We start from the raw sequence: 15,966 nt of genomic DNA, 5'->3' as shown, positions 1-15,966 counted from the left end.
CTTGTTCATAGTTTTTTATCCAAGATTAGATTAGTGGTCTGAGGGTAAAATCAGGCATACTCAGTTTCTGTGTGAAGAAGAAAAGAGACCTTGCTGTCATTTCAGCATTTGCTGTCTTCAGCATATCCTGCTCCTGCCATTGTTGATCTTTTCTTCTTTCACCACTGCTGTTACTTCACCCACCCAGTGCAGGCTCCTGCTGGCATTATATTGCCTTGTATTTAGTATACCAGCTTTAATACTGCTGAGGGAGAAGTGTCTTTCTTCTGCTGCTCTATGTTATCTCCCATAATGATGGATTTTTGATGCTCTGCCTGCTTTCTATATTTGACACCTTAATAGTTTTGCCTGTTAGGGATTTTGTTGCATATGGAAAGGAACTTTCTGGATGATTCATATGTGTCATTTGGGAAAAATCCAGATTAAGTCATCTAAGTGTTTGTTTATTTGACTCTGTAGCTGGAGAATATAAATGGATTTTGTTTGGCTCAGTTCCTTTTTGGGGAGACACATCAGATTTCAAATATGATCCAAGCAAGGAATCACTGGCAGACAGAAACATCTATATCAACTTCCCCTGTCCTTCATCGTGTATACTTCATCATTTCAGTGTACAAGTACCATCTAGGTTGAACTCACAAAGAGATCATGTGACTAAAGGTCTACATTATATTCCACACCCAGGTGATTATTCAGTATTGGACATAGAGGAGATTGGATGGTCAAAGGTGGTGCGTAAATCCCACTGCACAGGCAGCTCTGGGTTCTCTGTGTTCCTGTAACTCAGAGGAATGGTACTGTAGGTAGCAGTGGGTGTTCTTCTGGAGATGTTGTCACAAACATGTTCACAGCAGCATTTATAAGGGATATGTCAAAGTCTGAAAAAACACCAGACTACAAATGGCTGGAATAGGCATTTCCCAGTTCTCCTTAATTATTTCACTTTCATTTTATTAGAAAAAGGGTAGTCCAACAGGGAAGTAATGAACGGGCAGCACTGGAAAAATTCTGCTGTTATTACCAGTACAATTCAGTGAGAACCCAGAAATTAAACTGAGGGCAGATTTTGATCCTTTTTATTCATTTAGAATTGTTCTAAGGAATACTAAATTTCCATTGAAAGTTAGTATTCTAGTTTATTAGGATTGTATTTTGCTTAGTATAAAGCAGTTTCTTTTTAAAAATGTAGTTCATGTGAGTAGAAGCTAAAGTATTGATTGAATCCTGTTTACAAATGTTTTGGCACTGGCTTAATTTTATCAGAAGATCAGCTTTTGATATTATGAGTGCAGCACTTGCAAGGGTATTGATTTCAGGAGTCCCTTAGATCTTCTTTAAACTCTTGAATCTTTGAATCTTCTCAACACATAAAAATGTTACTACAGAAAGCTTATAAGCAACAATTGTTTTCTACTGTACTATGTCTTATGTACAAAATGTCTTCTCACATCCATATGCAGTTGACCATGATGATGAGAAAATTTTAACACAACTGAGACAAGGGTTTGAGACTTTTGACCTAAAAGCCATTGACTGTGATGTTTTAATCTCTTGTTATTGAGGCAATAAAAAAAGATTAGTTGTCTGCACTTGCAATAACTGCTTTTATGTCTTGAGAGAATCAATAAATTGACTTACATAAAAAAAAATTGTTTGCTGTTTTTATGCTAAGTGATGAACTGAAAGTAGCAAAAACTTAGTAGAAAACCTTGCTGCTCCTTTCTTTGATACATGTGCTTGTAATCCAAGGGGAACAGACATTTTAGTACTTTTTAGCTGTTGGAGTTTAGGCAAGAAGCACATCAATCAGTTAGCTGAAATGTTACATAATTCTGAAAATTCCTGATTAGTTTATACTTTTGAAGCACACAAACTTGTTGAAGAATAATTGCCTGCAAAGCAGACAATGAGTGCACTTTGCTTGGTTTGCATGTTTCCTCCACTCCTTTTGAAAGGCTGAATAGGCAGAAGTTTATGAACTACTGAAAGAGTGGTTTTGGTTCCAACAACAAACATTTGGTTTGTATGTTGGTAAAAAGGAAAATACAGTCTGAAATTTATGTTGTTTCCTCATGCATCTCCTCTGGTGCCATTATCTCTTCAAACTGTTATTACACAAAAGCATCAGCCTCACTGAAAATATGCTTTAAAGTTTTTTCCCTTGAAGAATAAAGTGCACACAGTTTTGTTCCATTGCCTTTCTTCCTTTGATGAATAGAGTAGCTCAGCATTGATTACTTTGGTGACAAAATCAGAATATGTGGATTCTAATCATGCTGCTGCCCCATGTATCTTAGAGAAAACAAACAAACAAACCCCGTAAAAATCCTTATGAATTTCGTGCCCATAATGTATATAATAATTACAGCAGGGCAGCCAAGTGATTCACATTGATTACCACCAATGAGGTTTTGACAAAAACTTGCCCAGTTTCCCATACTTCACAAGTGAAATTACTAGAAAAATTAAAAACTTATTCCTGTAGTTTCAAAGCTTTTCTTTACTAACTGATACAGGTGTCGCCATCTTTCAGTCACGTGTAAATTTGTAACTGAACTGTGAATTCCTGGTATGGCACTTGTGTACAACCAGTTATGATGCTGCATTTTTTGTAATAATTTTCTTATTCTTATTCATAACATATTTTAATTTTTGTAGTAGACTACAAAATGAAATGAAGATGTACCTTTTTTTTCTGTATCTCAAAGAAAGATGCTCCTGGATGTCCTTGCTGATGTTTTTCTGCTGAGTAATCAGTGGTGAAGAACATTCATATTGTCAGGGAGTTGGACAAAATAGAACAGTATCTATTTCCTCCTGAGGCATTTTCTCCCAAGCCTCAGCAAAGGCAGCAGTTGTATGATGTGTGTTCTACCTTGTCTATCTGCCTTCCATCTCAATAAATTCTGGCATTTATCTTAGTCAATACTGGAGAACAAAACATGTATTCGGGAATTATTTTATTTCCAAGCCCAAGAATTTAATAAAACATTTTATAAGATTCCTCACTCCTAAGAATTCCATAGAACTTTTTGTAAAATTCCTCACTCCCCCAAAAGGTTAATGTACAACCAATGATGAATTAGAGAGCAAATCAGACTCAAGATGTTTTTTGAAAAACATATTTTTTAAAGCATCTTCTTTTCAGTTTACGGCTGCTGTACATGTTGATTTGCAAAAAAGTGCAATAAAATTAAATTAACATATTCAGGGTTATTTGTGAGGGAGAGACAGAAAAACTGTAGAGTTTTGTGTTCTTAAAACACATCAACAGATTTGAATACAGATTTGAATACAAAATATAATTTGTGATATTACTGGGAAAATAAACACCAACACAGTATTGCTATTATCGAAAATTTCAACTATGTTTGGACTGAATAGCACAATACTTGCAAGAATGTCCATGAACTTAAATGAGCAAAACACTTGTGAAATCCTAGGCCTGAGCTGGACCTTAAAGACCATCTAGTTCCAGCCCCCATGCTGGAACACCTTCCATGGGCGGGTACGCTTTCCACTAGACCATTATTTGGAAAAAAAATACATAGTAGATGGAAAATTTTCTGTAAAACAGCAGGATGGAGAAGAAAGAAATGCAATTTGTGCTGCAAACTGATGAAGTGAAGATGCAAGTCCATAGTCTAAATTAATAGCTCACTTTCAATAAGGATAACCATGAAGAACATGAGTACAAATAAAGAAGGGTTAATAGGAATATATTAATATACGTGAGAATGAAAATTACCATTAAGTGAGATGGTAAAGCAAGTAGGACAGCAGAGCAAACTTCATACAGATGGAGTTGTTTCTGCTTCAGAAAACAAAAAGATTGGCATAATAAATTGCAACCCTTCTGTTGAGCACTCTATTCACAAGATTTCCCTGGAGACAGTATCCTGCCTCTCTACAGGAAAATCCAACAGGAAGGTTGGAAGCAATGATGCCATCAGGTATGCAAAAGAAAGGTTTCAGTCACTAATTAACCATGCTTTTAGTTAGCACAAGCAGGAGCACTGACAGAACATTATCTGCATGGGAATTCTCAAAGTAAATCTCACTGATTCTGCCACTGATTCTTTAAGTCAGAGGCTGACATTAACTCATGCTTTTGCAGTCTTGTCATGCCATCAGTAAGCAGAATATGCAGTAGGTGTTAGGAAAAAAATATGCCTTTGGTAAGTTTGAGTAGCACACTGTCACTCTGATTGTTACTAATATCTTGCAGAAGATGTGTCAGAAAACTGTTGAAGAACTTGAAACTCCTTCCTGCAGTTAGACCAGTTTCCATGCTGCACTAGTCCAGGAAGCCCATGGACCAGTTGTCTCAGAGCTTTATGGTGATAATACAACTTTACTAGACTAAGATTTTTAATTCTTCCAATTCCCAGTAATATTTTCTCTTTTTTTTAAACTGACATTCCCATGTGTAATCCTACCTTCACCTCATAGACAACACAAACATTCCTGTTGAAAACTTGAGTGAAGGATGCTGCTTCTTGCTTTGCTTGAGATGGTCATTTTCCAGAGCCCACACGGTGGAGCCAGTTCTTCAACAGTCACCTTCCTGACATCCCTTTCAGCTAACAGGACGCCTGGGCAGTGCAACTTCTTCTAGTCCTGCATAAGTAACTGAGCATTGAAACAAATGCAGTTTATCCAAGTTCTTCTTGAGCTACAGGATCTGGTGTTTAAATAAATATTGATAGTAATGGACTGGTATTCATTTCTATCTAAATTTTTTCTGTATTTTGTCTGCATGTTTATTCATGCAAAGTCTGTGTAAGGAAGTGCTTTTGTTTTCACAGGCTGAGAATAGCACAGATAATTCCATTCCTAAAGTCCCAGAGAATCCTATCACAAGGTAAGAGGAGTTGGAGGTGAAAATCTCCCACTGGTATGTACTGAACTGGTTCCTGATTTGAGTAATTATGAGACCAAGACTGCAGGATACATGACCCTCCACATTAGCAATATCCTGGCTGAATCACAATTGCAGTCTCTGCCTGTCTTGGTCACCCTTCATGGTTATGATAATTTCTACATTGAATTATAAAACAAAGACATTTCCATTAAGGTTCACTTCTTTCAGAGAACAGTGACTTTTTTTTTCTTAACACTGCAGGCTACCAGCCATTAAGCCCTAAATTAAGAGCTCCCACAATGTTGTGAATTGTCTGCGTAATAAATCTCTGCTGGAGAAAGAGTACAATCATCACATATTTTTTCTTGTCAAACATCATTGAGCAACAAATGGCAACAGTATCAGTAGCCTATCTAAATTTACAGCTAAGCAAATGCTACTGACCCTTGAATAAACAGATGAAAGTTGATTTGTTGCCCAATAGTGTGTCAGATCTATAATTGAAACACTGATTTCATTGTCTCTGTTGGGAAAGGTAGGGAATACAAGTTTAGAAACAATCCTTTCCATGCCTAATGTCTTGGAGTATTTTGCTGTAACTTCCACCACTGAAAAACTCTGCGAAAGGGAGAGAGCTCATGTAATCTAAATAATGCTGAGGCTTTGGAACATTTCTTCTGCCTTTAAGGTAATAATTGTGCCAGGACATACATTAAATATGGTACGGTATTAATTAATAGGGAAAATAATTATGTTCTTATACTGGTGTTCATCATCAGACTATTTTAATGCCAGTGTAAGAAGTCCCATAAAATATTTCGAACATTTCCAATCAGATTTTCTATATGTTCTTCCCACAGCCTCAAAACCCCTGTATACCCTGTGCATACAAGTATCTTCTCCTCATCTTAAAGGTAATGGGGGGTAAAAGTCCACTGCAGACAATCTTGACTGGCAGTTCTCTGTAAAAGCAACTCCTTGCTGCGCTCTGATTGTGACCTGTTAACATGGATATGATCTGAGTTACAGTGAGGTTTGCTGTCTGGCTTGGGTTTCAATCAATTTGATCTTTTAATGGTTCATATTTAATAGCATACAACAACTAAAATTGTATTAAAGTTAATAAAAGTAAGCATTGCTATTAAATTGCCATTTTGAAATCCTGACAAAATCTGTGGCTTTTGCTACTTTGCTGAGCTTGGCTGTCCTAGTTAGTCTCTCTTGCCCTTTCTGGAAGCACAGTGTTTGTTCCCTTTTTACAGAATCTGACTGAAGGGTTTGCCATTTTTACATAAGTTTTTGGTGTTTGCTGATTTTGTTTTGGTTTTTTTTTTTGTTTAAATGCTGAACCAAAAGCAACACTAGATTAGAGCTCTCTTTTTTTCTCCTTACTGTATTGAAATGTCTTTAATCAGGAAATGAAGCCCCATAATTTGAAAAAGATCTTCCTGGAACAACTTCACAATATGCATAGAACAATAAAACTTCAAGTTAAACAGTGAATCCATTACTTGCATTTGTATCTTCACATCACCGGATATAGGGTCCAGCTCTTGATGCACCTGTTCAAGTGAGCCATCTCTTCACTTGGCAATATTTACTGTGGAATAAATAGCTGTTGAATAAAACACATGCACTAAAATTTGTAGCCTGGATAGACTTCATGAATGTGGGTGCACATATTTCCATGTCATCAAGGGAACTCAAGAAATAGATGAATTCCATTTATGCAAGCATGGAGAAGTTTTTGTGACCAATAAATAAGCACCATAGCAGTGCCTGGTTATCAACAGCAGAAGACAAGCTGTTGAACCTCTCCTTGCTCCAGCTTCTGATTCACTCTGTGGTCTATCTGATGCACAAAAATGTCAGGCTTCCCTAGTTGGAACTGATGAAGGAAATGTGTGAGAACATTCACATAATCTTAAACTAGGATGTGGAGTTTTGCCAAACAGCCCAGATGGAGAGGGCACAGACAGTATTACCTGCAGAAGCTTTCCTGTCTATACCTTGTCACCGGGAATCTCTGTATAATCCATCTATCCTGTTAGCAGTTGCTGGAATTTATGATCTGGTTGTAATTTTTCCATTACTGCATGGACACTTAATTAAAGCATGCAAATTACTTATTTACACTTACTTCACTTGTAAAACACCCCTGGTTGCAACTGGGGAAGGAAATGGCAGCATCTTTACCATCAGGCTAAGCCCCTCTCCATACACATGACTACACTGGCCACAGCCCAGAAATCCCTCTTGCTTATGTTTCCAAAATAATCTATGAATCAGTGTTATGTAGCAAGCATCAGATCTTGCTGTGGACATGCTTTCTCCTTGTGCTTCTTTTGCATGTACTTGATAAGATCTACAGAGATTATGCCAGCCTGCCTCAATGGCTGTCTTACTGCTTGACTTGTGCCACGGCTGTCTCTAGCAGTGGGGTCTGTTTTAGAGTTTGCCTCATGGATGCAGGATTTGGGGGGTGCCTTCCACCTTTCTCTTGGCAATGCCTTCTTGCTTACTCACATCTGGTCCAGAACAGGCTGCTTCTCTTTCCATGGGAGATGGTCACCGCAGGCTGCAAACTGAACTGGCAGAGCCAACGTGGACTTGTTGGATTTTTTTGTCCTAGCAGGCAGACAGAGTTGCAAAATTCCCTGGTATTCTTTAGTTCCCTGCATGAAGCAGCTGTTTGGTTGACCCATCTCATCACCATATAGATTTTTGCAGGTGCAATCTTTCTACAGAAATGCATGTTTCTGGATTATCCTGCACTGCCATCTCAAGTGTACCAAAGACACAAGCTGTTATCCCTAAGGTGCTTCCCCACCCACCAAGTAATATACTTCTTGTTCACTGCAGTGAACCTGTTGGCTCCACAATTAAACTTGGGTGATATGTGTGTGTGTGTGTGTGTGTGTGTGTGTGTGTGTGTGTGTGTGTGTGTGTGCTTGCAGACGCAGGTATTTTCCAGGGCTTTGAAAGGAATTGAAAGGTAGCAGGCAAAACAATCCAGTTGACAGAAATGCCTGGATGGCATTCAGAAAGTATCCAAATGAGCTCACAATTATGTGTTGTAGCTGCACTGCATTGCAAAGTGGGTAGATGGGAACATATGCTGAAATAGGCCAAGTGTTTTACCCACATTCCAGCCAAGAGTGCCAACACATTTTTAACATTCATCTAGATAGGTTTACTTGGGCTTTTATTTCTGGCTTATCCATGTATAAAAATTTTTACCTACAAATGTTACAAAAATATTGATATTAACAAAATACAATCCTTTTTTTTTTCTTATTTCAGTATAGATTTTTGTCTATGTGGACTCAAATAATGTAAGTGGATGAGCAGACTGTGCTATAGCAATTCTTTGATTTTGTAGATGAGTAGCAATAAAACTATTATAAATCCTGGTAGAAAGATATTTTATAGAGCTGTATACTCCTAGTCTGTAAGTATCAGTTCCTTGATAGAACTGTGGGGGAATAGAAACTGTGGAGGAAAATGGGGATTGTGACATAATAGCAAAATAATTCAACTCAGTGTGTCGTTTTTCTTATTTTGGCAGACAAAGATCTCACTGTTGATAGGTTTCCATTCATGCCTACCATGTTTTCCATTGCCTGGCACAAATTTCAGTGAAGTGGAAGGCATATGACAAACTGGCTTCTTGGCTGTAACATGCCACACCAACTATGGCATGCCCAATGAAAAGCACTGTGTGAATGTCCTTTGCACAGTGCCAGGCATGCTATGCGCAACCCGCCGCAAAACAATACGGTGTTTTCTGCAGCTTCTTTTTTTGCTTTTTTATTTTCCACACATTCCTTATAAAAATAGAAGGTAGACTATACTAATGTTTGCACAAGGCACAAAATAATTCCAAAACAGTTCTGTAATTTGGTGCAATTGCTCTGAAGTCTGGCACTGCACTGAAACAGAGTTGATGCAAGTATATCTTAGCCTGCTCTACTGACTGAGCAAATCTAGTGAGCTCTGCTTCTCCTTGCCTGTGGTGCTCCAGCCCACTCTCTTGCTGGCCCTCCACTGTACTTGTAATGATTATTCAACAACTTTCTTGCAATAGCAGGCTCAATTGGACTCTAGAACTTGCACAAGTGTTGAAGATGGAAATCATCATTCCTGCCAACCTGCTGGCTGTGCTTTTGTTAGTGCAGCCCAGTGTGCACCACAGCAAGGACATGCTGCTGGCTCAACTCGTTTGTTGTCCACCAGGAGCTCCACATCTTTTTGTACAAAGGTGCCTGCTGGCCAGTCGGCCCCAGCCCATCCTCCCCAGGTGCAGGATATTGCAGTGCCTTTGTTGAACTGCTTCAGGCTCCTGTCAGGCCACTTCTTCAGCCTGTCTGGGCTCCTCTGGATAGCAGCTCATTATTTCATCCTTAAACTTGCTGATTTTGTGTCATTGTCCAGGTCATTAAGTTCTGCCAGTAATAAGAAAAATAAAATTTCCTTCCAGAAAATAATGGATACTCTGGTGCAGCAAATCTTGTTCATCGAATCTGAATAAAGTTAATCTAAATTGTCATTATCTGTTTGACTTGTCTCTTTTTGATCCTAGGTGTACAAAATTTCAATGATGGCGACTCTGTGTAACCTGGAGCATTTTACCAATGCGTCTGTACTTTTACTGTACTTAATGTATTTACTGACCTTGCCATCTAGTCATGTCACTTCTCTACTCACAGACATTGTAATCTGCCTTTATTTTCTCCTCTCTGTTTTATGGACTCCTGGCAACAAGCAAATAATTCTTGTACCGCTAATATTTTTTTTTCACTTTTTTTCTTCACGGTTGTTCCTTATCACTTGGCCCCCTTTCTCTTTTCTGCTTGTCTCAAGGACTCATACCAGTCTCAGTAACCCATTTACCATGCTTAGTTCCCATTCTCCTTACAACAAGAGCCCCATATGTCCCTTGTCCAGGCTATTCTCCTTATGAGACAAGAGAGGCTTCATAACTCTCTTCTTCCCTTTATTTCCTTCTTCTGTCTTGCTGCTTGGTCAACAAATCACTCAGTGATTTATCAATAAATATGCCTATTTGTGAAGATGAATAGGGAAGACATTCAGTTTATAGCTGGGCAGAACAGTATTAACTGGTGTGACCATCTGTCTGTTTATTTGATCTGCAGAAAACTGCAGAGTTATTTAGGCTACTGGAGTGCTATGGTGCTGCCCATTCCATTGTTATCACATTACTTCCAAGCAGAGAGAAATGTCATCAAGATGATGTCATAACATTCAGCCAACTGGCTTATATGATGCTGATCCAAACACTTTTTTGAAATATGCCACAGTTCTGAGGTTGGATCTTTCTAGGCTAGTTTTAGGGTAGCTTATATATATTTATCACAGGTACTAAAATACCTCCCATTTGTCAGCACATTTCCCTCAAATTTCTATTCTATTGCATATTCATATTTTTCAGGTTGAATAGCACACCTACTTGTAGCACTGCAACTGACCACCAGTTCAGTAAGAACTAACAACACTGGGATTTTATTCCAATTAGTTGCTTTTCATGTACAGATGCAAGACTAAAATGTCGCTTTCTGAGTACATCTTTTTGAAAAGTGGTGTTTCATTCACTTTCCTAAAAGATCATGTCATTGCTAGCAGCAATATTCCCCTGTGTTGACTTATAATAATGGAACGACAAAGGTCTGCTTAGTGTCTTTTCAGCCCATCACTCTTCTGGCTGTGATCAGCTGATTTTCAAGTTTTTGTGTGTTTATATTCAATAAGGGTCAAACAATTGAACTATCTCTGCATCTTCCTTTCTTCAAGTAAAACTATGGACAACTTTGCCTGCTTCCTTTAGAAGCAACTGATAGCCATTCTTATGAAGTGGGCCTTCATTCCTTTCTCCTGGTGGTATATTAAGTATGACTTTATTGCTCTCTCCTGGTGATCCACAAAATAGTCAGAGGACTTTCAAATTCCCTCTACTTAAGCTGTTATGTATATTCATCACAAAAATTAACATTTAAGGGCTCTTGATGCTCTGAACATAGTGTGAAATACCTGCTGTACCCTCATTACTTGCAATTTGGGAACCCCAAATAGGTTGGGTTATTTTCCCACAGATCTTTTCTCTGTTCCTTCTAGTCTTGTGTTGCATTTTGTAAATACTATATTAAAAGTTTATTTTGAGGGTTAAACTGCTATAGAAGGGTGAGCTGGCATTCTCCATTTCTTGAAGAAATAACTCTAGATTAGCAAGCATGGCCTTACTAAGTATAGCCTTTTGGCAAAGGCTCAGCTCCTGAGATCAATGCTTTTCCATTGCCTTGTTCTCTTTGTACAAACAAAGTAGAATAAGGAGGAAGAGGCAAAGAAAAAAAAAAAAACAACAACAACTGGGACAGAATGCTTGAATTAAGGACACAGTTTGTATCAGTGTTTTTGTGAAAAAGCCAAAACTGGAGTTGGGGTGTGCTACATAAGTGGCAGCATGTGATGAAAAATAGGTCTGATCTTACTTGCAATTTCTATTGATCCAACTGGTAATGGAAAATGAATTTTTCTGTTTTAATAATTTCTGTTTTAATAAAGGATTTTTTCTGTTATTCCTGTTTGAATATTTTTTCTGTTTTAATAATAATTTTCTGCTTTAATAATTTTTTTCTCAATCACTGTATTTCTTTTTTCACTTAGTTCTAAATAAAAAACATGCAAGGAACAAGATTCTTTGGATGAGAATCCTGTAATAACCTAATGCATCTGATGCTGATTCTTCCAAGACCTCACAACAGAAATCACAAAAGTACCACAGAACTTTCCTAAACTTTACTCTTCTGTTATGCAAGAAGGTGTCTGCTATTCATTAACTTCTATGGTTACACATTAAGTCTTGTCACTGACTCTATAACTTGACCCTCTGTCTGGCTAGCTTGTGTTACAGCTTTCTCTCTATTTTATCATTTTCTCAGCAAAATGACAGCATGTGGAATTTTTGAAGATAGAAATGAAAGCATCATAGTTGCTCAGATGTGTGGGAGATACAGAGATAACCTGAAAGAATAAATTTACCTTTATATTTATAATCAAAGCAAAATTTAGACATTCTGATCTGATGAGTTTTGGAATTGCACATCTAAATCCAGGACTGATGACGCAATTACACTACAGAGAAATACAGTCATTCTTAGATTGAAAATGTATCAATCTGATTTGAATGAACAGCCTTTTATTAAAGCACATTTGTCTATGCTCTGTACCTAAATTCAGAATAAGCTTCAAACATTTCTCCATCCCCACTGTCAAATCCCTAGTTTTAAAGGTGATTAGTATTATGTGGAAAAATATCTATCTGAAGTGTAAAGTCCAAGCATATGTCTGAGAAGTAAATATAACTGCCCAACCTAAATCTCCTGGCCAACTATGTGCCTTTGCCTCTTTGAACAGGAATTATCCTTGTACTTGGTCAAAATGAGACTACAGGCACTTGTGTAAATGATCTTTTATCTTATGTATCTGAAAGGAGACGTGAATAATCATGAAGGATGGAAACAATATAGAGAAGTGATAGTCTGCTAATCAGTCAAGGATCTTGCACTAATTCCTGGTCCCTTGAGCAAAGCCTAAATAAAGTCATTTGGGAGGAATCGCTATGTCAGGATTGCTAGAAATAGCAACCTCCTCCACCCTCTGGAAGTGAGTTATGAAACATGAGCAAACACAACCTCTTCATCTATTTCTGGAAGTAATTTTCGTATCTTTGTCCCCAGCACCATCAGTAGTATCAAGGCTTTGGCTGATGGATCCTCACAATTGCAGATCTTCCCTCCCACCATGTTCCTCAGAGTTTTTAGTTTGCTGACACAGAAGAAGCTTTTGTAAGCACTTCTCCATGACATGTAAGGAAAGGGGATTCATGTTGCACTTTCTGTCCTAGGACTTTGCCTCTCATTAGCTATACTGTAGAATTATTTAAGTTCTGATATATTTCAGCCCTTCTATAAAGGTAGGTACAGTGCAGGGTCTGGACCATAATCTTAAAGTGCTGAGGTTCACCCGACATCAAAACCATTTCATGGACTATTTAAAGGCATTTGAACCATAAATGTCTTCTGATAAAGACATGCTACAGTGAACAAGGTCAGAGGAAGAGCAAGAGCTGGGGCATTTCAGACTGGGAAGCAGGACTGCCGTTTAAGTTTATAAAGATTGTGGGTTTCTCTTCCAGACCTTCCTTATGTGTGTTTGGATCTTAAGACTAAGAATTTTATCATATCACTTACTACTGAAGATTGAGGATAAAAGGTTTATACAAGCTTTAGATAATTATTCTGGTAAACTTAATCACCTGTTTAACACTGGACTAGTCCTTTCCCTTTCTGACTTCCATTTTAAATTCAATACAAATTAATATAAACTATACCTAAGTGAACCGAAGTGATGAAATTGTGGGATTTTCACAACATGCAAACTTTGCTTTTATGAAGTAATGACATCGTTCTTACTCAGTGACAGAGCACACATGAGCAGATTGATCCACACTTCAGTGGAGACTTACATTTCAGCATATATGCCATCTGGATAGTACTTGCAGCAACACCATAATGGCTAACTAACTAGAAACCTTATAGGAATCTATGTATTGAATTTGTGTGTTTATTTTTTCATGGACAGATGCTGTGGGGTGAATTTGAATCTCACTTCCTGAATGATCTTCATTTCTGAAGTCAATGATTGTCCTTTAAATCACTTTAAAATTAGTCACGAAGCCTGTCTTACATTTTTTTGATAAATCTGACTTTAACATTATTTAAAGCACCAGCAGATTTATTAGAATTATTACACAGAGAGGGGACCCGCCAAATTGTGACCTGTGGTCTGCCCTGAAATAACTTTCTGTATCTCATCAAGATATAAGAACAACAAAACGTGTTGGAAGTCAAGGTTATAGGGATTTTTGTGCATGGCATGAATTATCAAGAATCCTGGAATCCTATTTCTAACTCCCTCATTATTCTGCTTTGTAACCATGAACTACTCCTAGTGTTCCTGATTAACTAGCTGCTTCCCTTCTCCTTTTAGATCACCTCTGCTTGAGACCAAATTCAATCTTGACCTTGTCTTCTATGCCATCTGGGCATTTTCTTAAAACACTTCTCATGTACAGACCACGTTCAATAATCAAGAGCCCAACAAGGACTTTTAAAGGCTTTCTTTTTACTGGCAGAGAATAACAGTGTTTTTAAGGGATTCCACACAGGTATTTTCTGAGAATGAAGTGAGTATTTTATCTGGAGAGAGGTATTGATGGACACAGGATACTCAGGCTTGGGGAAAGGAGTAAATCCAGAGGAAAGGGGTGAGAACACTGTTTTGAATAAGGAAGAAGATCAAAGTAGAAGAAGCTAGAAGAAAGCCTCCTGTCTCACTTTGTCCTCTTGACGACCCTCAAGTCCTAGAGAAAGAGCTCAGTGAAAGCAGATATATGAAAGATATTTGTTTTTCCTCAGAAATAATTTATTTGCTTTAAAGGTCTGAATTAAAGTGTCTAATGTTAAAATATTTTCTTAGATTGCTCCTTCTTTCTTCCCACAGCCATTTTTAGGTTATCTAAATGTCAAGGAGTTCAGAACATACGCTAACTCTGAAAAATTGCTGTGCATGAGAGCTCAGGACAGAAATTACAGTATCTCAAAATTCCTGAGTCTTCCTACTCAGGCCGTGAAGTACAACATCAAATCTGTACATTAAAGTCAGTTTAAAAGACGCAGTACTTTTATGTCACATGCTCTCTCTCTGGAGATTTGTCTTTGGGTCATGGCAGTAAGAAGATGCTCAGAAATGGAAGTGAAAACTGGGGAAGAGGTGGGAAGTAGTATGTGCTCTGTCAGACATAAATACAAAGCTCCTGTGAACCTTGTTCATGTCTCCACCTTTAATACTGCGAAGTCACTGGAATACCTTGGGTGATTCCAAACCTTGATTTGTTATCTTGCCTCAAATTGTTCATGGCAAAGTTATATGTAATTGTTCATTAGCTAACACTTCTCTTTAGCTTCAATAACTCTTCTAATTTATTGGTGTTTACCTCTCTGATGCAGTGCATAGAAAGACAGCTGTCACTTACCCTCTTAACATTTGTTTGCTATGCAAAGCACACTAAGCTTTTATAGTCTCATCTTATAAAAGAGGCTCTTTAATGGCCTTGTCTCCCCTGCACCTGTTGCAATTCATCGTAATTCAGCTTCATGAGGCCAACAGACCTGTCTCAGAGGTCACACCAGGGTCTCTTCAGCTCCAGGGACATGTCCTTGGTTTGCTCCTGGGTTTTTCTGTGAGCAGTTCCTGCCTGGTAATGCTTTTTGACATGTTATCACTAACAGACCCACTCTTCCTTCTCTTTCACTTCCTCTTCATATCAGAAAAAAAATCTTTCAGCTAGGGCTATGATTCAAGACCACCGTGTAGCACCTTCAGCAACTAAGTATCACCCACTGTAGTTTACACAACATTCAGGAATACTGATTTTTTCTGCACTATGACTCCACACTTCCATCCTGTGCCATTTGCATTTCTCTTCAACCAACTTGTACGTTTTTACCTCACTTCATTATAAGCAAGTAAAATAAGCTCAATCCTTCTTATACAGAAAGTCTTCTAAAATTTAAATCACAGTCATTCATCTTTCAATCTACTGTTTTGTCTTCTACTTAGCCCCTCATCCATTTTACACCATTGGTGCTAACCTCTGTCTTTATCTCATCTGGCAATTCTCTGTGTGTCAGAATAACAAATATTTTTAGAAGTCATTTGATTTCTGTGTGCCACATAAGGAACACATGCCTGCTAGCAAGTATGCTTACAATTTTAAGTGCAATCTGATGCATAACACCCTGCTAAATGAAAGGAGAATTAGAGCTGAAGCAAAACAAACAAATCCTATGCTTAATTTGATAATTACGATTTTATCTGGAGCTGACGGGAACTGGATCTTCAGCTAGCTTAATGATTTCCATTTACCAAGAAACATTGCAGTAGAGGAAGCAGCACCTTTTTAAAGGCTGGAGCAATTAATGCCACTGAATTTTTGCAGGGAAGCTGTTTATGAAGGCAACGGG

This window comes from Molothrus aeneus, chromosome 1, assembly GCF_037042795.1.
Source record: "Molothrus aeneus isolate 106 chromosome 1, BPBGC_Maene_1.0, whole genome shotgun sequence".
In the NCBI taxonomy this organism is placed as follows: domain Eukaryota; kingdom Metazoa; phylum Chordata; class Aves; order Passeriformes; family Icteridae; genus Molothrus; species Molothrus aeneus.
Note: the sequence above shows the minus strand (reverse complement) of the source record.